Source organism: Mustela erminea, chromosome 6 (genome assembly GCF_009829155.1).
Source record: "Mustela erminea isolate mMusErm1 chromosome 6, mMusErm1.Pri, whole genome shotgun sequence".
Classification (NCBI taxonomy): Eukaryota; Metazoa; Chordata; class Mammalia; order Carnivora; family Mustelidae; genus Mustela; species Mustela erminea.
The window spans coordinates 24222644-24248232 of record NC_045619.1 but is presented as its reverse complement, the minus strand read 5'-3'; the positions used below and the strand labels follow the sequence as shown (position 1 = coordinate 24248232).

The 25589-nt window shown below is 37.3% G+C and overlaps 1 protein-coding gene and 1 pseudogene across 2 annotated transcripts in view; both read right to left on the bottom strand.

The window, feature by feature from the left end:
- Positions 1 to 25589, bottom strand: part of CDK17 (cyclin dependent kinase 17) — a 112253-nt gene that overhangs the window by 63562 nt on the left and 23102 nt on the right. The gene's annotated exons all lie outside the window — the stretch shown is intronic.
- Positions 11539 to 12289, bottom strand: LOC116592983 (annotated as a pseudogene).

Below are 25589 nucleotides of genomic sequence, written 5' to 3'. Positions count from 1 at the left end.
AATCCTCAACAAAATATTAGCAAGCCAGATCCAACATTACATTACAAAATCATTCCCCACAATCAAGTGGGATTTACTCCTGGGTTGTAAAGGCAGTTCAGTCTTCTCAAATCAATCAATGTGATACACTGCATCAATATGAGAAAGAAGGGGTGCCTGGCTGGTTCAGTCGGTGGAGCGTACAACTCTTGATAATTTCCAGCCCCATGCTGGCTGTATACATTAATTTAAAAAAAAAAATCTTAGGGGCACGTGAGTGGCTCAGTTAAGCATCTGCCTTAAGCTCAGATCCCTATCCTGGGATCCAAGCCAGCATCAGGCTCCCTGCTCAGTGGGGAGTCTGTTTCTACCTCCTCAGTTTCTGTGCGTGCTCTCTCTCTCTCTCTCTCTCCCTTGCTCTCAAATAAATATTTAAAAAATAAATAAAATCTTAAAGTAAGAGAAAGGGTAAGAGCCATATATCATTTCAACAGATGCAGAAAAAGCATCTGACAAAGTTTAACACCCATTCATGATTTAAAAAACCCTCAAAAAAGTAGTTTTAGAGGGAACATAACTCAACATTATAAAGGCCTCATATGAAAAACCCACAGCTAAGATCATCCTAAATGGGGAAAAAACAGAGCTTTTTCCTCTATAGGCAGGAATGAGACAGGGATGCCCACTCTCATCAGCTTTATTCAACACAGTACTGGAAGTCATAGCTACAGCAATCAGCAACAAAAAGAAATAAAAGGCATCCAAATAGGTAAGAAGAAGCAAAACTTTCACTATCTGTAGATGACAAGATACCATACAAAGAGAACCCTGAAGACCCCACCAAAAAACTGCTTGAATTAATAAATTCAGTAATGCTAGCGCAACAAAGAACTAATGTTCAGAAATCTGTTGCATTTCTACACATTAATAATGAAGCAACAGAAAGAGAAATCAAAAAAACACTTGGGGCATGTGGGTGGCTCAATCAGTTAAGCGTCCAACTCTTTGATTTCAGCTCATGTCATGATCTCAGGGTCCTTAGATCAAGCCCCACATTGTACTATGAAAACTATAAAATACATGAAAGAAACTGACAACACAAGGGTACCTGAGGTGCTCAGTTGGCTAAGCATCTGCCTTCAGTTCAGGTTAAGATCCTGGGGTTCTAGGATTGTGTCAGGTTCCCTGCTCAGTGGGGAGTCTGCTTATCCCTCTCCCACTGCCCCTCCCCACTCTCTCTTGCACTCACTCTCTCTCTCTCTCTCTCTCAAATAAATTCTTTGGCACAAAGAAAAGGAAAAAAAAAAGAAGTGGAAAGACATTCCATGCTCAGGGATTGGAAGAACAAACATCGTTAAAATGCGTATGTTACCCAAAGCAACATGCATACCAGCAGTGTTTTTCATATAACTAGAACAAATAATCCTAAAATTTGTATGGAACCACAAAAGACCCTGAATAGCCAAAGCGATCTTAAAAAAAGAAATGCAAAACAAGAAGCATCATAATTCCAGACTTCAAGTTATACTACTACTAGTAGTAGTAACTACTAGTTATACTAGTTATAACTACTAGTTATACTAGTTATTACTACTTTAGTAATCCAAAAAGTATGGTACTGGCACAAAAACAGACACATAGATCAAAAGAACCAAATAGGAAGCCCAGAAACAAACCCACAATTATATGGTCAATTAATCTTCAACAAAGAATATGCAATGAGAAAAAGTCTTTTCAAATGGTTTTGGGAAAACTGGACAGCTACATGAAAAAGAATAAAATTGGACAACTTTTTTTTTTTTTTTTTTTTTTAAAGATTTTATTCATTTGACAGAGAGAGATCACAAGTAGGCAGAGAGGCAAGCAGAGAGAGAGAGAGAGAAGGAAGCAGGCTTCCTGCTGAGCAGAGAGCCAGATGTGGGACTCGATCCCAGGACCCTGAGATCATGACCTGAGCCGAAGGCAGAGGCTTTAACCAACTGAGCCACCCAGGTGCCCTGGACCACTTTCTTACACCATACACAAAAATACACTGAAATTAAGTAAGGACCTAAATGTGAAATTTTTTTTTTTAAATATTTTTATTTTTATTTATTTGACAGAGAGAGATCACAAGTAGGCAGAGAGGCAGGCAGAGAGAGGAAGGAAAGCAGGCTCCCTGCTGAGCAAAGAGCCCGATGTGGGGCTCGATCCCAGGACCCCGAGATCATGACCTGAGCTGAAGGCAGAGGCTTTAACCCACTGAGCCACTCAGGCGCCCCACTAAATGTGAAATTTGAGACCATAAAAATACTTGAAGAGAGCACAGAAAGTAATTTTTCTGACACTGGTCATGGCAATCTCCTTTCAGATATGTCTACTGAGGCAAGGGAAATAAAAGAAAAAACAAACTATTGAAACTACATTAAAAAAAAAATCTCTGCAAAGGAAAAGAAATGACCAATGAAACTGAAAGGCAACCTACCTACTCAATGGGAGAAGATATCTGCAAATGACATGTCCGGTAAATGGTTAGTATCCAAAATATACAAAGAACAGATACAACTCAACACCCCAAAAACCAATAATGCAATTAAAAATGGGCAGAAGACATGAACAGACATTTCTGCAAAGACACAAAGATGGCCAACAGACACACATAAGACACATGAAAAGATGCTCAACATCACACATCATCAGGGAAATGAAAAATCAAAACCACAAAGGAAATCACGTCAAACATGTCAGAATGGCTAAAATCAAAAACAAGAAATAAGTGTAAGCGAGGATATGGATAAAAAGGAACCCCTGTGCACTGCTGGTGGGAATGCAAACTGCAGCAGACACTGAGGAAAACAGTGTAGAGGTTTCCCCCAAAAATTAAAATTAGAACTGCCGGGGGCGCCTGGGTGGCTCAGTGGGTTAAGCCACTGCCTTCGGCTCAGGTCATGATCTCAGGGTCCTGGGATCGAGTCCCGCATCAGGCTCTCTGCTCAGCGGGGAGCCTGCTTCCTCCTCTCTCTCTCTCTCTCTCTCTCTCTCTCTCTCTGCCTGCCTCTCTGCCTGCTTGTGATCTCTCTGTCAAATAAATAATAAAATATTAAAACAAAAGAACTGCCCTACTTAGTTGCTTAAGTGTCCAACTCTTGATCACGACTCAGGTCTTATCTCAGGGTCATGAGTTTGGGCCCCACATCAGGCTCCACACTGGGCATGGAGCCTACTTTAAAAAAAAAAAAAAGAAGAACTGCCTTATGATACAGTAATCATGCTACTGGGTATTTACCCAAAGAATACAAAAAACACTAATTCAAAAGGATATATGCACCCTCATGTTTATTCCAGCACTATTTACAACAGCTGACTTATGGAAGCAGCCCAGGTGTCCACTAACAGATGAATGGATATATAGAGAGAGAGAGAAAGAGAAAGAGAAAGAGAGAGAGAGAGAGAGAGAGAGAGAGTGTGTGTGTGTGTGTGTGTGTGTGTGTGTGTGTGTGTGTGTAGTGGAATATTACTCAGCCATAAAAAAGAATGAAACCTTGCCATTTGCAATAGCATGCATGGTGCTAGAGAGTATAATGCTAAGCAAAGTAACCTAGTCAGGGAAAAACAAATACCATGTGATTTCACTCATATGTGGAACTTAAGAAACAAAGGAGTAAAGTAAAATTGACACACACACACACACACACACACCCCAAAACAGACTCTTAACAAACAGATGGTTACCAGAACGGAGGTAGGTAGTGGATTAGTGAAACAGGAGAAGGGGATTAGGAGTATACTTGTTTTGATGAGCACTAAGTAATGTGCAGAACTGTTGGATCACTATATTGTACACTTGAAACAAATAGAGCACTGTATGTTAACGACACTGGAACAGAAGATTTAGCGACATAAAAACTCAAAAAAGCAAATAAAGAAATGGCCAAGTGACCAAATACCCATCAAAATTCTTAAAGATAAATAAAAAAAATCCACACCCCTCAACAAGTATAAAGAAATTTCAGGGAAATATTTACTTTTTTCCCTAAAATCTCAGTACTGTAAACCAAGATATTCAAATTATCAGGTTAGTTCATCAAAAGATCCTCTACTACAAATAAGAAGTGGGAATAGAAAGATGTCCCCAAATCTCTCATTTTGAAAAACAGTAACTATAGATTTAAATTGCTTAATATAAACTGAGCAGGAGGGAGCCTATATTAAGAGTTTAATAATAGGAATGACATGGGTGCCAATAAGGTGTTACCATGATGGAGTTAAGGGTCTGGAACTAGGATATTTGTAGGTCAGGGTGACCCTACTAAATACTGAAGAGAAAGTGTATTACAATCAAAATAACTGGAAGACTTGTAAACCTTCTGGGTGGTCCTGTATCAAGCATTAATAATGCACTAATAACTAAAGTACGGTGAAGTATAGGGTTCACTCCATGAGCACAATGAAGGTGGAAGAGAAAGGCAAGCTTAAATGATACCTGACAGGTTGAGGCCTGATAACCTGAGAAGTATCATGATAAATGGATCTGGATTCTTCCCTAGAACAGTACTGTATAAGAGTTGGTGAAAATGTAGTGAGATAAAGCACATTCAATCTCACGAACAACTGAACCAGAACAATTGAACCAGAAAACCCAAATCAAGCCTTAGATATATGACTTTTTGAAGAGTATTAAATAACCTTTGATACCATATTAACATTGGCTTAAACTTCTTAGTATCAGAGGACCTTCAGATGCCCAAAATAATCAAAGTAAGATCCTTCCCCTTCATCTGATAATTTTTGTCATGACTTCTGCCCTTTACAACCATATTTACAAGTATGTTAATTAATTAAAATATTTATTGAACATCTAGTTTATACAAATCCTGTGTTAGGAACTAAGGACAAAGAAACAAAACATACTATCATGGGCCACAAGTTGAGAAATACAGAAAAGCAGGCAATGACAATGAAGTGTAATAATGACATATTCTCAAGCAGCTCTGGGACCACAGATAGGGAGGACATCTGACAGAGAATACAGTAAAGAAAGGCCCAGCACATTACAGAGGTCCAATAACGACTAAATGAAGAATGACCTAAATGTGATCTCCAGGACCTTGGTTTGCAAAGGTCTATTATTTTGACCAGGCTATTTTAGTCAGGTATCAGTCAAAAGGCAAAAATCTCACCAGTAACTGTAACAGAGTTTAGAATAAGTTGTCAACCATGAACTGAAGAACTGGAAAGGCAAAAAAGGGACTCATATAATTACAAAGAAAGTAATTACAAGAAGCAGCTTGGACCCCAGAGCTGAGGGAAACAAAAGTGACTGGAATTACTGGAACTCAAAGGTTTGGAGAAACCACATAAAACTAAAGCCTAGATCTCTAGAAATAAAGCACTTCTTGAAAAACACAAAGAACCAAGACTTGAGGAGGGTCCCAGCAAAATGGGGACACAAATCTCAGAGAGAGAGCAATAGGCTAGTTGATGTTATCTAGGAGGAACGTCATGAGGGTTCTATGAGTGCGGAATAGTGCAAAATGGAGTGATCTGCCACTCCTTTTCTTACCAGGGTGAAGTCCCATTGCTGTGAAGATAATATTGATAAGAAGTAAACACAAAGGAACAAATCCCTTGCCCCTCCTCTTGCTTTCCTATTTCCCATCCTCCTACTGGCAGAATTTAATGGGGAATCAGATGGTAAGCAAGAAATATAGTTTGTAGGATCTCAGCTCCTACGCCACAAAAAAAAAATTTTTAGAAGGATGAGTCTGAAGCGGATAAAAAATACCTTAAAAACCATCATCACCTATACAAGTTCTCCTCTCTATATACTTAAGGTAATATTCTTTAAATTAGAATTATAAAACTCTAGTTAAATTCAGCAATTTGATTTTTCTCATGACTTCTGAGGAAATTATATAAAATAATCCACACTAAAATAAAGTATCTATTTTAGAACCCCAAATTTTAAAAGAACAACCCATGCTATACTCCATAAATTAGGCAATGCACAGATCTTCAAAATAAAATCAGAACCTCAAGAGTTAGAACAATCTTAAGGCTCAAATTTCGTGTGTATATGAAAACTTTAAAACTCACATATTCAAAAATCATCACAAGATTAATGTAGATTAATGAAAGGCCTGACCTACTAAAATTTTAGATGAGTGCTATTTCACTACTTTGAAATATAAGTAGCTTTTTCTTTTAGACCAAATCTTTTCCCAGTGAATAATTTTAATATTTTTATTGCATGAAATATTCTGAATCTTCCTCTGGAACAGCTGACTTAAGAATACATCATGTCAAACATACCGCGTTTCACCACATTTAAGATGCCATCAACTATAGAACACAGCATTACTGCATAAATCACAAAAGGGGAAAAAATGCTGTAAGTTAAACTATGGCTTCGTGGATTCTTTAATGGACTTTTAAGAATCCCTGAAGGAACTCTACCACACTAATCTAATCTATAATTTAATGTACTGGAGCATGCAGGTGGCTCAATTGGTTAAGCATCTGCCTTCGACTCAAGTTGTAATCCTAGGGTCCTGGGATGAGCCCTGAGTTGGGCTCCCTGCTCAGAGGGGAATCTGTTCTCCTTCTCCCCTGCCCTCTACTTACGCCATCTCTCTCTAGTAATAAATAAAACAGTTTTTAAAATACAGTCTAATGTACTGCTAAGGTGTTTTATCTCAGAATATTATTTTAATAACCTTATTGCCAACTTCTCTTATACCAGTTCTTAGAGTGCATGTAAGTATTTTGGCTTCTTAAACTTTTATTTTGATTTCCCTTGTAGTTTTATCTTTTTGTTTACTCAACAAACAGTACAAATATTAACCTTAGTTCATTTCTGTTCATTTCCAACTGGTGGGCTAAATAATTTCATTCAACATTTACAGGGCTGAGGCAGGAGATGGGAGAGGATGGAGAAGAATGGATATAAGGGGGCGCCTGGGTGGCTCAGTGGGTTAAGCCTCTGCCTTTGGTTCAGTGTCCTGGGATCGAGCCCATGCATCAGGGTCTCTGCCCCGCAGGGAGCCTGCTCTGCACTCCCCCTCTCCCTGCCTGCTTCTCTGCCTACTTGTGATCTCTGTCAAATAAATAAATAAAGTCTTAAAAAAAAAAAAAAAAAAAAGAATGGATATAAGGATTTTTGGGGGTGGTCACAAATGTTCTAAAATTAAATTGTGGTGATGACTGTACAAATATATTAAAAATATTTTTAATGATGTTGACTTTCAATGATGTTGTTTTAATGATGAACTAATGATGTTGACCACCTCTTTAATGGGTTTATGATCCATTCATATAACTTCAAATCTTTTGTCCACTTTAAACAGAGTTGTCTTAAGACTTATGTTTAAGTCCTTTGTCCAACATATCTATTACAAATATATTTTTCTGTTCTGTGATTTGCCTTTTGTTTTCCTTTGTTCCTTCTATTTTATGGTTGGTTCTCTCTGCATCCTAAAATTTTTGGTACCAGGATATTATGGGTATTTTTTCTGTATTTTGTATCTTCAAGTTCTATATTTTTAGCATTACAATTTAAGACCATTAACCATTTTCAATTATTTTTTGTATTTGGTGTGAGGTAAAGGTCACTATTTCTCTATAGATTTTCTCAGAGAGGTCTGTGAGAAAGGTCTATTAAATTCACAACAATAATAATGGACTTGCCTGATTTTCCTTTTAGCTAAATTTTGCTTTACATATTTTGAAGCTATGTAATTAGGTGTATACAAATTAGAACTATTCTATCTTCCTAATAAATTGCCCCTTTAACATTATCCCTTTTTATCTCCAATAATGTCTCTTGGCTAAAGACACTGTATCTCCTATTAATATAGTCACACAGCCATTTCTTAGGTAACATCTGCATGGTACACTGTTTCCCATATTTTTACTCTGTACCTGTTTATGCTTTGTAAACAGCACATAGCTGGGTTTTGCATTTCTTTTTTGTTTTTTTTTATTTGACAGAGAGAAATCACAAGTAGATGGAGAGGCAGGCAGAGAGAGAGAGAGAGAGAAGCAGGCTCCTTGCCGAGCAGAGCGCCCGATGCGGGACTCGATCCCAGGACCCTGAGATCATGACCTGAGCCGAAGGCAGCAGTTTAACCCACTGAGCCACCCAGGCGCCCGGGTTTTGCTTTTCTGATTCAACCTGATACTCTGATACCTGATACATTTAGTCCATTTGCATTTAATTACTGATGTAGTTAAGTCCATCATCTTTGTATTTATTTTCCATTTGTCCCCTTGTTCTGTTCTTTGATCTTCCTTTTCTATTAATCACATATTTATCATTCTATTTTATGCACTCTATAGGTTTATCTTTTAGCATAATTCTTTCAGTGGTTACTGTAAAAGATACAAGGTTGGGGTACCAGGTGGTGGGTATTACAGAGGGCACGGATTGCATGGAGCACTGGGTGTGGTGAAAAAATAATGAATACTGTTTTTCTGAAAATAAATAAATTAATTTTAAAAAAAGATACAAAAATGCATCTTTATTTTGTATCTTAAATTAGTGCTTTTACCATGTCCCATACAAATGAGAGATTCTTTTTTTTTTTAAGTTTATTTATTTATTTATTTGACAGAGAGAGAGAGAGAGAGAGGGAGATCACAAGTAGGCAGAGAGGCAGGCAGGGAGAGAGAGGGAAGCAGGCTCCCTGCTGAGCAGAGAGCTGGAGGCGGGGCTTGATCCCAGAACCCTGAGATCATGACCTGAGCCAAAGGCAGAGGCTTAACCCACTGAGCCACCCAGGCGCCCTCAAATGAGAGATTCTTATAATTCTATTTACTTCCTCCTTTTGCTATTGCAGTCATGTAATTACTTTGACATGTTCTATTGTTTTCCAATATAACATTTCCAATGGAACACTGGAGATTGTAAAAACTACTGGTTTAAGCAACTAACAGTCCTGCCCACCCTATTTAGCTATTCCAGTACTCTTCATTCCGTCATGCTTCTACCGCAGAATTTTTTTTTTTTTTTTTTTTTGGCTGTGTATTTCCTTAATGTTTCCTAAAGTGTGGGTATGTCGCCGATGCCTTCTCTCAGCTTTTGTTTATCCAAGAATATATTTATTTCATTTCTGGTTTTGAAGGGTATTTTCACTGAGTACAGAATCACTGGTTATCAATTTTTCTGTCAGCACTGTAAAGGTGTCATTCCACTGTCTCTTCTGAGTTACACGGTTAAAAAATCATCTTTGAAGATTCTTATTTCTCAAGGAGCCTGGGTGGCTCAGTGGGTTAAAGCCTCTGCCTTCAGCTCAGGTCATGATCCCAGGGTCCTGGGATCAAGCCCGCCTCCAGCTCTCTGCTCAGCAGGGAGCCTGCTTCCTCCTCCTCTCTCTCTCTTTCTCTCGCTCTGTTTACTCGTGATCTCTGTCTGTCAAATAAATAAATAAAATCTTTATTTAAAAAAAAAAAAAGATTCTTATTTCCCTGTAACTAACATGTCTTTTTCCCCTTCTGTTTTTAAGATTATTCTGTTTATATATGGTTTTTAGCACTGTGATCTGGAACTAAGTGCTGAGGGAAACATAGCAATAGCAGGCAGACATAGTACTACAAACTCCCACTACTAAGTTGTTAACTACTAAATAAACAGAATTATTAATTATTTCTTTTGGCTTAGTGGTGTTATGAAAGAGTTTCTAAAACACTAAAGGTAAATGTTTATTATTTATCCTGTGTTGGGTTCATTGAGATTCTTCCATCAGTGGTCTTAACGGTTTTTGAAAAATAGCTATTATTTCTTCAGATATTGTTTCTGCCCTTTCCCCTATCCATTTCATCAATGTCTTAATCTGCTTGGATACTGTAACAAAATACCACAGACTACACAACTTACAAACAGAAATTTATTTCTCACAATCTGGAAGCTAAAAGTCTGAGATCAAGGAGCTTTTGATCTTGGTTCTCTTCTGTGCTGTAGACTTCCTGCTATATTCTCACATGGTGAAAAGTGCTAGGGAGCTTTCTGACGATCTCTTTTATACAAGCATTAATTCCACACATGAAGGCTCCACCTTCATGACCTCAGCACCTTCCTAAAACTTCACATTCTAATACCATCAACACTGGGCATTAGGATTTCAATATGAAATCTGGGGTAACAAACATTCAGACCACAACACTTAGGGACTCCAATTATACATATGTTAATCACCTGGTTATGCTACACTTGTTTTTTATATTGTTCTGTTTCTTTCCATTTTGTATCCTTAGTGCTTTAAACATATCCTTGCAATACCCTCTCAGTGGGTACTAGAAAGAAACACAGCAAGTATTTTAAGAAAGCACCTCAGTATGCTTGGTCTACACTACTTCTTAAATGGGGAAATGAAAATATTTTCCTCTATGTTTCACAAATAAACCAAAAACTTCCTTGAAAAAAAAAAATTAAGTTTAGCAAGTTACTCCTCCCTTTTAGGGAAAATGCTAGAAATTCAGTTCTACCTTCAGTCTCATCCATGAAAGCTATTAAATATGTTCAATAACTTAGGAGGTCATCACAAACAGGAGATAGAACAAGGTATACAGGAAGGTGCTTAATTTGCAAAAAAAATCACTTGGTTATGATAAAATCTTTTTCAGACACCAAACCTTTGTCTTTTTGCCTCAAATACTTTTTGTCAGTTTAATAACCCTCTGAATGTCTATACATTGTATTAATATTTATTATGTATTTATCCACAAAAATTTTAAAGCTTTAAAATTATCCCTAAATATATCTAAATGAAATTACTTTTCCACTATATACTTGGCCCTATGGAGTTTATAAGCAGTCTTCACATCTTATTTGAGTCTTAATATGATTCTAGTAGGTAAAAAGGTATAATTATTTACCATTCTTGTTATACAAATGAGAAAACAAAAGCTCAAAAGTGGGTCACCAAAGAGTCCTTAAGCTACTAAGTAAATCCTGATAAAACAGAAATTTAAAAACTACGAGCTCCTACCATTAATCGGCTCACAATAAACTGGCCCATGTGTGGATTATAAGTGAACCACAAACTGCCTTTCCTTGTAATTTTTGTAATATTCTTGAGTAAAATTAAGTCAAAGCATGCATGATCATCTTTTTCAAAAGAAAAGCCACACCTTAAAGCAATTTTAGCAATACCAAATTATCTGTAAGTCGCCAAATTTCATTTAGCTACAGCAAAATGTGCTTAGTAAATTATTTCCTAATGATGGTATTTTAATTGACAATTTTTAAAAGTATTTTTAGAACTAGGTTTATACAAAGCAGATAACTTGTAAACATGCAGCCAGGCAATTTGTAAACATGCCTCTTTCCTCCTTCCGTAGGCCTCTGAACATTTCTCCTTGGGCAGACTCATAAATACAAATTCCAGACTCAGTATCACAAAGGATTTGTAACAATTTTCAACCATTCCTTCCTTGAATCCTGGTTTTATTTCAACACTGCTGAGAGGAGGTTTCCAAAGTAAAGGACAAAACCTCCAACAAACCTTCCACTGCCATCCAGCCTTTCTAGATCAGCCTGTGTGTGTGTGTGTGTGTGTGTGTTGTGTAGGTTTGTTTGTTTAAAAGACTCTTAATACAGTTCAAATTAGCATGCCAGGTTCATTTCAGCTCCTTCACCGCCAGACCTGGAGGACAGGACTGCTTTAGTTTCCCTGCCTTCTCTTCATCTGTGATGACCAATGTATAAAGGTATCTCCTGTATCAAATTTTAAACTTCACATTATCTTTATTTTTCTTGAACTTGACAGATTTGGCATCCTTTAGCCTGGCTATGAGAAGAAAGTCCTTGATTTCTTCCATTTTGTGAGGCATGCCTAAGAGGGGTGCAGAGGAGTGCATAGCTTCCACACCACCCAAAAGACCTACCCAGTGTATATTTATAATTATCCATAAACTCTTTTTGAGAACAGTACTGTCAAGTGTTAGCCATTCTATCAGAGAAACAGGCCACACTCTTTTACTGTATGAACACAGATGTTATCCTCCTACATAACAAGTCATTTCTGTGATTACATTTATAGGCAGTATAACCCAGTCCTTCAAATACGGGTAGAAAAATAAATATCCATATGAAAAGTCCCTTAGTTCTAAGTATAATAAACCACAGCCACTAATATATTACAATAACATTACATATTACATAATATCTGTTGTTCTACTGTACTGCAACAGACAGGACAAACAAGACATGAAGAAAATAAATCATCTCTGTAAAATAAGTGGAATTATAAGCTGCTATTTAAATTAAACTATTCAGGGGCATCTGGGTAGCTCAGTCAGTTAAGTGTCTGCCTTTGGCTCAAGGCATGATCTCAGAGTCCTGGGATCAAGCCCCATGTAGGGGGCTCCCTGCTCAGCGAGGAGTCTGCTTCTTCCTCTCCCTCTGCGACTCTCCCTGGCTTGTGCTCTATCTCTATTGCTCACTTTCTCTCAAATACATAAAATCTTCAAAAAAAATTTTAAATTCTACTATCCAAAAACAAAAAAAGAAAAAGTCAGTTAATGGTAACTCCTACTTGTTTAAAGTAACTGGCTATGGCCAAAAGCCGTGATTTGATCCTTACGTTAGTCAATTAACTTTGCGCTACCAGGAAAATCACCTATCTATAACTCTGGACACTCAGAAATGGTAAATATGTATCAGTGGTCTTATGAAGATTTAGCCAAGATGATAGACGGTTTAATGCCATCAATCATCAGGAAGGTATACAGCTACAAAGGCTGTGACGTTGTGTGGAAATCTGGGTTCTGCTATTTTTTTCTAAGTAGAAAGGTATTTAAGTCAACAAAATTATAATACTTATAAAACATCTCAATATATTTTATCACTTTCATATTTCCTTTTTTACTCTCATTTCATGACATTTTTAATGACTGCTGCTCTTCCTCCTTCTTTTGTTCCAACTTAATACATCTTCCAAGAATTAAGCACAGAGACTTCTATCATGGTGGTTGGTAGTTCCTTTTGTATCAGGAAGACTTACAAAATAAAACAATAGTTCTCAATTCTGTAGTTAATTCTTTCAATAAATATTCTATGCTCACATTGTAAGCACTTGAATTTCTTACTAACAGTCAAAGAAAGAAATTTGGGAACTGTATTTAATGTACAAGAATAAATTCAGGGTTATTCTTATAATAATGTCATTCCCCAAAATGAACAGGATAGGAAGTGGCTTTGTAGTTTAGGAGTTAGAAACTGCTCACAATTGGGGTGCCTGGGCAGCGCAGTTGGTTATGCATCTGACTCTTGGTTTTGGCTCAGGTCATGATTCCAGGGTCCTGGGATCAGGCCACCTGTTGGGCTCTGCAATCAGCATGGAGTGTGCTTGTCCTTCTCCCTCTCCTCCTCCCCCTTGCTCTATTTCTCAAATAAATAAAATCTTTTTCAAAAATTGCTCACAATTCTCAGTCCCTCTTATCTATCCAGTAACTTACAGTTTTCCATATATAAAACTATTCTGTCATGTGCATTATAGCAGAAACGAAGTTGAATCTCTAGAAAATAAAGCTCAATAAAACCTGGATGGAATATGTGGAGAATAATAGAAGGCCTAGATTTACCAAGAGCAATGATCTGAAAATGTGTATATCAAGAAACAATGATCTGCTGTCTAACACAGACAAGAGTTGTCACACTCGTGATATACTTTTTTTTGGAAAAGGGTGAGTTTGCAGGCACAGTACCCAATCTATTTCACCTATACTGCATCTATAGGAATGGCCTAGAAAGATTTCAATAGGAAAAAAAAATAAGTAGAGGAGGGGAAGGATTATTTCTCTGTTCATTGAAGAACAGTAGGTTAAGACTATTGTTTCTTTTATTCTGAATCCATCTGTATAAAGGGTAAAGAAAATCAAAAGGTCACAATCTTTAGATGTGGCTATACGTTCCCATGCAATTTTGTGGTTAGAAGTTAGGAAGGGACTAGAATTGTTCCCTGTTTCAAAGGTAGGAAATGAGAGGTTATCCTGAGGTCAGGATCTTCTAATGTGGCTCTTGATCTAAATTGTGTTAACCTGCCCTGCTCTAGGATGAAAGCAGTTATGACCAGATCAATGTGCTCTGCATCTGGTTAGTCAGCTGCTCCAGAGTAGGCAGCCAGCAAAACAGCTTTGGGGCCCTCTCTGGGGACTGGGGCCCTCTCTGGGGACTATGGCCCTCCTAAGATTTGGGTATAGGCCAATCCTGTTGCCCACTAATTCTTAAAAGATATATTCAGATCTCCCACTAATTCTTAAAAGGTATTTTCAGATCCCCAAGATAAGAAGTAAAATAAACGTAAGTAGAAAATACCCTTTTAATTTTCCAAGTAAGCTGTAACTGAAGTGTTCCACATTTCCATCTAACATTCACTAGAAAATGAATTATTTTTTTAAATTTATTTATTTGACAGAAAGAGAAAGAGAGATCACAAGTAGGCAGAGAGACAGGCAGAGAGAATGGGGAGGAAGCAGGATCCCTGCTGAGCAGAGAGCCCAATGCAGGACTCGATCCCAGGACCCTGAGATCATGACCTAAGCTGAAGGCAGAGGCTTAACCCACTGAGCCACCCAGGTGCCCCCAAAATGAAATATTTTAACAACTCTATATGAAACCATTATACTGGCTCAACTATCTGCCTTAGAAAAATCAACTGATTCCTTGGAAGAGGAAATTTAAAAGGAGGCCCCTGTTTTTGTTTTTGTTTTTTAAAGAGGGGAAAACAATGCTAAAAAGGAGAAGAGGGTCCCAAAACCTAGGGACAAAATACTACAAAATATTCTTTTTTTTTTTTTTTAAAGATTTTATTTATTTATTTGACAGAGAGAGATCACAAGTAGGCAGAGAGGTAGGTAGAGAGAGAGAGGAGGAAGCAGGCTCCCTGCCGAGCAGAGAGCCCGACGCGGGACTCGATCCCAGGACCCTGAGATCATGACCTGAGCCGAAGGCAGTGGCCCAACCCACTGAGCCACCCAGGTGCCCAAAATACTACAAAATATTCTTAAAGGAAATGGCTTGAATACGAAGTTTTGTAACTACTGCTATAACCACAAGGGATCCCAAAGACGAAATCCAGTTCCACGGAATATTTTTTAGCAACCTGCCTTTATCAAGTCTTTCCAAAGTTTTCACAGAAATGACTCTACTGATACATTAGTATTTCATTGGTTTAGGTAATATTTGATTAAATTATGTAATTACAATAACAAAGCTGGAATATAACTGTTAAGAATATAAGCTCAAACTAAAGAAAGGCCTACTACCTATGAGTTAGTATTAAACAAGTCATAGCCATCAATCAGTAGTCTTACAGAAGGAATAAAGGCCAAATTAGTCAGATCTTTTACTACATACCCTCACTTGCTTTCTTAAATGCTATACACAAAAGTCTCTGCAAGCATGCAACCATCTATGACATCCAAAATACTTTATGTTAATAAATTTCTTAACTGCAGTACAGGATGATTTGAACTTTCCTTTCTAAATGGAGTATTGATGAACTATAATAAAATTTCCATGCAATTTTAAGTAACATTCTTAACCTAGCAAAGAAATAAACAGATAAAATGGAAGAACTAAACTCAGTATTATAGTTAAATGAAAATTTTGTCACATAATCTTTTTCTATTATTTTATCACTGGCTGCCTGTACCTCTTAATTCCCTTCATCTATTTTGCCCATCCACACATCTCTCCTCCCCTCTGGCAAACACTAATTTGTTCTTTGTGTTTATGAATCTGTTTCTGGTTTTCATGCGTTTGTTCATTTATTTTTTTAGATTTCACATATAATTGAAATCATACGATACTTGCCTTTCTCGGTCTTATTTCACTTGGTGTAATAATACCTTCTAGATCCATCCACAATGTCAAGAATGGCAAGTTTCATTCTTTTTTAAGGATGAGTAATATTCAATTGTATATCTATATAGATAGATATATGCCACATCATCCATAACTGTTCACTTATCAACGGACACTTAGGCTGCTTCAAATATCTTGGGTGTTGTAAATAATTCTCCATAAACAAAGGAGTGCATATATCTTTTTGAATTAATGCTCAATCCTGTTAGCCTAACTCTGTGAATGTGATATCTTCTTAAAAAAATAAAGCTAAATTCCATATGAAAAACTTTCCCAGGATGCCTGGGTAGCTCAGTTGGTTAAGCTGCCTGCTCTCGACTCTAGCTCATGTCATGACTTTCGTGTCCTGGGACTGAGCCCCACATTAGGCTTCACACTCAGCGAGAGTCTGCCTGATGATTCTCTCTCTCCCTCTGCCCTTCCCCTCACTCTCTAAAATCTTAAAAAAAGAAAGAAAGAAAAGAAAAAAGAAAAGGACTTTTCCTATTTACTCTTACAACAAATAAATGTTTGAAATATGTAGGTGTCTAAGATTTGTTGACTATTTTATATAGAAATTAGAAATAAATATTTACTATAGGATTTGATCTAATTCTTAAAAATCTGTTTTTTTTCATGATTTGGGACAAGGTTTATAGTGAGTTTCCAGGCACTTGAATTCATGTTTATTTATATGACCACTTTCTTAAGAGCAGGCTAAAATTTATTAAAATCTAAGTCATTAGGTATGTAAATAATCAATATGAAAGAAAACCTAATGGTACACTAAGGTTCTCCGTAACTCATGAATAGTAAGTACAGTAAAATAGGTCTGAACTCATTATTACTGAACTCCAGAATGTATTTTGCTCTAATTAACTTTACTCAAATATGGGGGTAGGGAGCGAGAAATCATCATGAAACTACAGTGAGTGAGAATGTTAATAGATTAAAAAGAGCCTAGAGCATTAAAATTCTTCTCAATGAGTTCAAAACAGACCCTCCTTTGCGGTTTCAACTGCTTCCAAATATATGGATTCTTTTGCCATGAGAAAACAAAAAGGTCTTTTTTGATGCTCAATTTGATATTTATGAAATTAAAAAGTGGCAGCGTAAGTCTCATGTTTTAAGCATATCACTTCAATTAAGGTGTTCCCTGGAGCTAAAATGCGTATTTACCCTCTGTGTACACATTTCATTAGCATTAGTATCTATCCCTCTGACATCCTCAGTGAGACAAAAGCACAGAGAATGGTTTCTATTCTTTTTTCTATTCTTCCTGTATACAAAAGAGATTAAATTTCATGATTTTCACTGATGCTTCAAAAGACTTAGGTCTCACTAATCAACACCTTAGAATGCAGTAATATTTATAGCTTATTATAAAACCCGACACTGGTTTTTACATGAAATTTATTAAGCACCAACTTAAGACAGATTTATTTGAGCAAATCTCTTAATATTATATGAGCAACCTTTTGTTTATAAAGTTAACCAGGCAATTCACAAGTTTATGTCCCTATATACTAGAACCATATCCTTCAAAAATGATTACAAATGTACATAAAATGACTAGTACCTAGTGATATCAATGATTTTTTTTCCTCAAATGAGTTTTAAGTTTATGTACTTCCCTACCCACTAGTTTCTCTTGCAACACCATGTAAGGGGTCTATCATGAATTTAAGGGGGGAAAAAGTACTTTAAAAAATCATTAATGTCAATTAGGTAAAATACATTTTAACTGGGTGCCTGGGTGGCTCAGTGGGTTAAGCCTCTGCTTTCAGCTCAGGTCATGATCTCAGGGTTCTGGGATAGAGTCCCCCATCAGGCTCTCTGCTCAGCAGGGAGCCTGCTTCCCGAGCACTCTCTCTCTCACTGCCTGCCTCTCTGCCTACTTGTGATCTCTGTCAAAAATATAAATAAACAAAAATCTTTAAAAAAATACATTTTAATTGCTGAAAGATCTGTTCCTTTATCAATTTTCTCCTCTTACACAGGTCATAGTAATATGTGCTATAACAATAACAAAGGAATAAAAAAAGATGAAATTAACCTTCCACATTATATAATTTTTCAGCAATCATTTTAAAATATAGGATCTCTGGGGCACCTGGGTGGCTCAGTGGGTTAAGCCGCTGCCTTCAGCTCAGGTCATGATCTCGGGGTCTTGGGATCGAGTCCCACATCGGGCTCTCTGCTCAGAGGGAGCCTGCTTCCTCCTCTCTCTCTGCCTGCCTCTCTGTCTACTTGTGATTTCTCTCTGTCAAATGGATAAATAAAATCTTAAAAAAAAAAATTAAAATATAGGATCTCTATAAAACTACTAGAAGTCAATATAATCAAGGAAATGTCTTTTTCCCTTTTTATGTAATAAACTAGTAAACAGAACAATCTGCCAATCTGTTCTAGTTCTCTACTTAATTTTAACCATCACAGTAACTCTATAAAATTATTTAAATTATACTCACTTTACATATCTAAAGAAACAGTCACTGATGAGCTAAAAATTCACTGTTAGAGCAAGTAAGCAGAAGCACAAGTGGGAACCCAAACAGTAAAATGCCCTACCCAAGTCCATGTTTTCACTGCTACATAACATCACCCATTTAGCACATATATTCACTCAATAAATAAAAGCCTGGCTGCTTAATAGTTTTTCTTCTAGGAGTTACAAAAATCAGTGATTGAGAAATAACGCACAATGTAATTCTTTTTCCTTTCCTTTTTTCTACTTCTCTACCTACAGAATTAGGAATTCCTCACACTATGCTCTCGTAATCATATATATATACATACATATATATATATATACACACACACACATATATATGTGTGTGTGTATATATATATATAGAGAGAGAGAGAGAGACACATTATATAACATTATCTTTTATTTTTTAAAAAGATTTTATTTATTTATTTGACAGACAGAGATCACAGGAGGCAGAGAGGCAGAGAGAGAGGAAAGAAGCAGGTTCCCTGCTGAGCAGAGAGCCTGATGTGGGGCTTGATCCCAGGACCCTGGAATCATGACCTGAGCCAAAGGCAGAGGCTTTAAACCACTGAGCCACCCAGGCACCCCTAATGTATCTTTTATATAGCATCTTCCTACCTAATAAGTTTAAGCACACAATTTTAAACACTTTCAGAGAAGGAAGGACATTTTGCTGTGTGTTTTGAAATCCCATTCATTTCCTAGTGAAGGGCTTAGCTTTAATAAGGCCCAAGTACTGGACAGAACAGAATAGAGGGCAGTGGGGAGGGGGGGTCTCTCTCTAGAATAACTTATAAACAAAGGAGATCCACATCTTAGTGAGTTTAAAATATTTTGCATATTTAATCAAATAGTCCAAAATGTATGCAACAAAATTGGAACATTTTCCAATAAAATTGGAAACACTGTTTTTCACTAACCTCTAACAACATTAAGATTTTATTAGCAACTGAATATAACTCTTATCTTTTTTGATCCCCAGGAAAGACATGAGTTGATATTGCTCTGCCGTTTTACAAATGAGGAAACTGACTCAAAAATTTTAACAAATTTACCTGTGATCACATAGCTTGCAAGTCTGACCATTTCCAATTGATAGTGTCCAAGTGCCATTAAAAAGGAGGGAGGGGTACAAAAGAACCAAAGCCTAGAGCTCTGAGGCTATTCGAAGTAGAAGATACCCAGGAACAGATTTCAAATTGGAATTTGCTGAGTTACTGGAGCTTATCAAAAATTGCCCCTAAGAGTATCCAACTGAGAGAGGAAGGTCAAGTGCAGGATTAGGATCCAATTTGATTTTGATATCTAAAGCAGAAGTTCTCAAAGTGTAGTCTGCGTAATCTTTACAAGGGGGTTGTGCTTTGAGATCAAAATTATTTTTACAAGGATTCTAAGACGTTATTTGCCCTTCTCACTTTATCTCAAGTGTACAGTGGAGTTTTCTGAAAAACACTGCAACAGACTGAAAGGCAAAAGTAGATGTGAGAATCCAGCTGTTTTCTATTAAGCTAAACATGAAAGAGGTTTACAAACACGTAAAACAATGCTAATATTCTTGCCATGTTTTAGAGTTATTTTTCATTTAAAATATGTGCTGTGATATATTAATTTGTAATGTTTCTCAAGTAAATTAACATTAAAGAACATAAGGTCCAGGAACCAAAAAGTTGAAAAGTTCCTACTCTAGACCGAGAATGGAAGATGGTGGTGCAGTATGAAGACCCTGGGCTCACCCTGTCCCATGAATACAACCATGTAACTATCAAATCATCCAAAATTCCCCAGAAGCTGACCCAAAGACTGGCAGAACAAACTCCACAGCTAAAAGCAGAGAAGAGGCCACACTGATGAAGGTAGGAAATGCTGAGACACGGTTTGGGAGAGAAACAGATCTTGGCCACTGAGGTGGTAAGAGAAGGACAGTTGCAGAGAAAGGTGAGTGAAAGAGCCCAGCACCCAGGGGAGCACACAAGGAAAATCAATCCCCACAACAAGTGGCTTGGAAAACAAGAACGGCCAAATACTCTGGGTTCTCGCAACTAACAGGGTTAATGCCTGGAATTTTAATGGTTAGCAGGCTTGGCTGGGATAGACCTCCAGGGCACTGTCTTGCTCTTGATGAGAATGCAGGCAAACAACCCATGAACACACAGCATGGAAACAGTAATCTCAAGAGCTCCTCAGGCACACAGTGGGAGTTTAAGTGCTCATCCTGGAGCATGTCACAGAGAGGCAGCTTTCGGGGAGAGGCTATATTTACCTCCCCCGCACTTCAGTATAAGCAAAGGCCCCCTGAGGCTATCAGTGCAGTGCCACCACTGGCTACCTAACATACTTATACCAAGCCCTGCCCTCTGGTGCTCCAGTGGAAACACCCTTTCCAGTTTCACGTGCCTCACTCAGTCCCAGCAAGGTGGGCCTCTTCCCCAACAAGACCAGCCCAAATTCTTGCCCACACCCAGTCTCTCAACCCAAGAATTTTGTGGTGCCTCAGTTCTGGTGGCAGTGGCACCAAGTCTCATTTCACAAGCAGACCAGAGCACACCTAGTTAAAACTCACCACATTCAAGTAAGGGACAAAACACTACCCACGGCAGGCAAGGAAAGCTTCCACACACAACTGACCTGAAGGATACAGTAGCCAGAACACAACAGCAGAGTGCACACAACACACACTAGAGGCACTCTCTAAAGTGCCAGGTCTTGGGGAACAGGGGACACTACACAGAAGGACATTACAGAACCTCTTTTCATAAGGCCATTAACTTTAAAAACAGGAGACCTAAGCTGACTTTCCTAACACAGAGAAATAGGCACAAAGACTTAGACAAAAAATGGGAAGACAGAAAAAACTGTCCCAAGCGAAAGAACAGGAAAAGGCCATGGCCAGAGAGCTAATCAAAACAGATATAAGTACAACACCTAATGCAGAATTTCAAACAATGATCATAATGATACTCACTGAAGGGGCACCTGCATGGCTCAGTCAGTTAAGTATCTGCCTTTGGCCAGGACATGATCCCAGGGTACAGGGATGGAGCCCTCCATTGGGCTCCCTGCTCAGTGGGGAGCCTGCTTCTCCCTCTCCCTCTGCTGCTGCTCTGCCTACTTGTGCTCTCTGTCAAATAAATAAAATCTTAAAAAAAAAAAATACTCCCTGAACTTAAGGAAAAAGTAGAGAACATGAGTAAGACCCTTAACAGAGAGAAGAGATAAGAAATAAGAGAGCAGAAATAAAGGGCTCAATAAACAAAATAAGAAACACTTGATGGAATGAACAGCAGGCTGGAAGAAGTAGAAGAATGAATTACTGACTGAGAAGGCAGAGTAATGGAAAGTAATCAAGCTGAATAAGAGAGAGAAAAAGGAATTACACAAAGTGAGAACAAAGGGAACATAGTGACTTTATCAGATGTAATACCATTCAAATTATAGGAGTCCAAGAAGGAGATAGAGAAAAGGGGACAGACTATGTATCTGGATAATAACTAAAAACTTCCCTTATCTGAGAAAGGAAACATATATACGAGGCACAGAGAACTTCCACCAAAATTAATAAAAGCAGATTCATACCAAAGCATATTGTAGTTAAACGGACAAAATATAATGAGAAAGAAAAATTTAAAAGCAGAAAGACAAAAGGAGACAGTAACTTAAAAGGGAAAATGCACAAGGTAGCAGGGGATTTTTCAGCAGAAATATTCCAAACCAAAATGGCCTGCCATGATATGGTTGTGCTGAATGGGAAAATCTAGAAGACTACCCAGAAAGGCTATCAATCAAAATAGGAGATAAAGAGCTTTCCAGACCAAAAACAAACAAACAAACAAACAAACAAACAAAAAAACCAAAAACAAAAACTAAAGGAGTTCATGACCACCAAACCAGCCCAGCAAGAAACACTAAAGGCGACTCTTTGAGTGGAAAGGAGAGAACAGAATTGACAGTACAGAGGTAACACAAAAGGAAAGGAAAAGGAAAACAGTCAAAGGAAACACAAAAGCAGTAAAAATGAATACTTCTGTAAAAAAAACAAAACAAAACAAAACAAACAAACAAAACAGTCAAGAAACTCACAAAATAAGAGTATGTAAAATGTAACAAAATATACCTAAAATGTGGGAAGAAGAGGAATAAAAAATGGGTTCAAACTTAATGACCATCAACTTAATACAGATTGCTACATGCAGAAGTTTCACACAAACATGATGGTAGCCATATATCCAAAACCCACTAATAAATATGCAAAGAATAAAGAGAAAGAAGAAATCCAAATATGTCATTAAAAGTAAATCAGCAAACCATGAGAGAGAGAAAAACAGGAGATTCATAGAAAATCTTCAGAAAAAAACACAAAACAATAAAATGACAATAAATACATAAAAACAAAAGGTGACAGAATGGACTAAAAAGCAAAACAAGACTCATCTTAAAAATGAGGCTCATTTTAGACCTAAAGACACCAGCAGACTGAAAGTGAGGGGACAAAGAAACATTTACCAAATGGATGTCAAAATAAAGCTGGAGTAGCAATACTTATATCTGACAAAACGGAATTTAAAACAGACTAACAAGAGACAAAGGACATTATATAATAATAAAGTAGACAATCCAACAAGATACAAGAATTGTAAATATTTTTTTAAAAGATTTTTTTTATTATTATTTATTTGAGAGAGAATGAGAGACAGAGAGCATGAGAAGAGAGAGGTCAGAAGGAGAAGCAGACTTCCTGCTGAGGAGGGAGCCTGATGTGGGGCTCAATCCTAGGACTCCAGGATCATGACCTGAGCCGAAGGCAGTTGCTTAACCAACTGAGCCACCCAGGCACCCAAGAATTGTAAATATTTACGCACCCAACATGGGAGCACCCAAATACATAAAACGGTTTAACCAACACAAAGAAACTAACTGATAATGATACAATAATGTAGGGGACTTTGGGGGTGCCTGGGTGGCTCAGACATTAAACATCTGCATTTGGCTCAGATCATAATCCTGAGATCCTGGGATCAAGCCCCACATCGGGCTCCTTGCTCAGCAGGAGGCCTGTTTCTCCCTCTCCCACTCCCCCTGTTTGTGTTCCCTCTCTCGCTGTGTCTCTGTCAAATAAATAAAATCTTTAAAAAAAAATACTTTTTGTTATAATAATGTAGGGGACTTCAATAGCCCACTCATATCAATGGACAGATCATCTAAACAGAACACCAACAAGGAAACAATGGCTTTGAATGACACACTGGACCAGATGGATTTAACAGATACATTCAGAACACTGCATCCTAAAACAGTAGAACACACATTCTTTTCAAGTGCATATAAAACATTATCCAGAATAGATCACATATTGGCCCACAAAAGGAGTTTCAACATATGCAGAACATCAAAGTCATACCATGCATCTTTTCTGACCACAAGGCTCTGAAACTAGAAGTCAACCACAGGAAAAAAATCTGGAAAGAGTACAAATACATAGAAAGAAAACATGCTAATAAGCAATGAGTGGGTCAACCAGAAAATAAAAGAAATAAAGTACAAGGGAACAAATGAAAATGAGAACACAATGGTCCAAAACTTTTGGGATGCAGCAAAAGCAGTTCTAAGAGAGACATTTATAGCAATACAGACCTACCTCAAGAAGCAAGAAAAATATCAAACAACTTTACACCTAACAGAGCTAGAAAAAGAACCAACCAAAACCCAGCAGTACAAAGGAAATAAACAAGATTAGAGCAGAAATAAATAGTATAGAAACTTAAAAAAAAAAAAAAAAACAGATCAATGAAATCAGGAACTGCTTCTTTGAAAAAAAAAAATCAATATAACTGATAAACCTCTAAACAGATTTATGGAGGAAAATAAAGAGGAATGACTCCAATAAATAAAATCACAAATGAGAGAGAACAACCAACACCAAAGAAATATAATTACAAGGGAATTATTAAAAAAAAAAACAAAAAACAAAAAACTACATGCCAACATACTGGACAACCTAGAGAAGATAGGTAATTCATAGAAACATATAAACTACCAAAACTTAAACAAGAAGAAATACAAAATCTGAACAAACCAATTCTCAGCAAAGAAACTGAAAAAATAATCAAAAAAACCTCCCAACAAAGTCCAACACCAGATGGCTTCACAGGCAAATTCTATTAAACATTTAAAGAAGAGTATGCCTAGTCTTCTCACACTATTCCAAAAAATAGAACATTATATGTTAATTTAAAAAATTAAAAATTATTAAAAAGAAAAAAAAAAGGAAGCTGAAAATACCAGGCACTTATTATCACTGCCATGCCTTTCCTATCTAGAGAATGGTTATAGGTTCCATTCCTGGCTGGTGGGATCTAAAAAGTCTGCAGCTGGAAGTCTAAGAAGGCTTCCTCTTGTTAATAAAATGGAAGACACAGGGGAAAAAAAAATAAAGGAAGGAATAGAAAAGAGGCCAGCACTACCATACCAAAAGCAGATAAAGACACCACCGCAAAAGAGAACCACAGGACAAAATCCCAGATGAACTCAGATGCAAAAATCCTTAACAAAATACTAGCAAACCAGATCCAACAATACCTTATAAAAATCATTCCCCACAATCAAGTGGGCTTTATTCCTGGTTTGTAAAGGTGGTTCAATATCCACAACTTATCAATGTGACATATCACATCAATACGAGAAAGAAGGATGCCTGGCTGGTTCAGTAGGTGGAGTGTGCAACTCATCTTGATAAGTTTGAGCCCCATATCTGGTGTATACATTACTTAAAAATAAAATCTTAGGGGCGCCTGGGTGGCTCAGTGGGTTAAAGCCTCTGCCTTTGGCTCAGGTCATGATCTCAGGGTCATGGGATTGAGGCCCGCATCGGGCCCACTGCTCAGCAGGGAGCCTGTTTCCTCCTCTCTGCCTGCCTCTCTGCCTACTTGTGATCTCTATCTGTCAAATAAATAAATAAATAAAAATCTTTAATTAAAAAAATAAATAAATAAAATAAAATCTTTAAAAAAAGAGAGAAAGGATAAGAACCATATATCATTTCAACAGATGCAGAAAAAACATTTAACAAAGTACAACACCCATTCATGATTAAAAAAACAAAAAACAAAACCAAAACTCAACAAAATAGTTTTAGAGGAAACATAATTCAACATAATAAAGGCCTCATATGAAAAACCCACAACTAAGATCAACCTAAATGAGAAAAAAACACTGAGAGCTTCTTCCTCTACAGTCAGGAGTAAGACGGGGATGTATACCCCCATCACCTGGATTCAACATAGTACTGGAATTCCT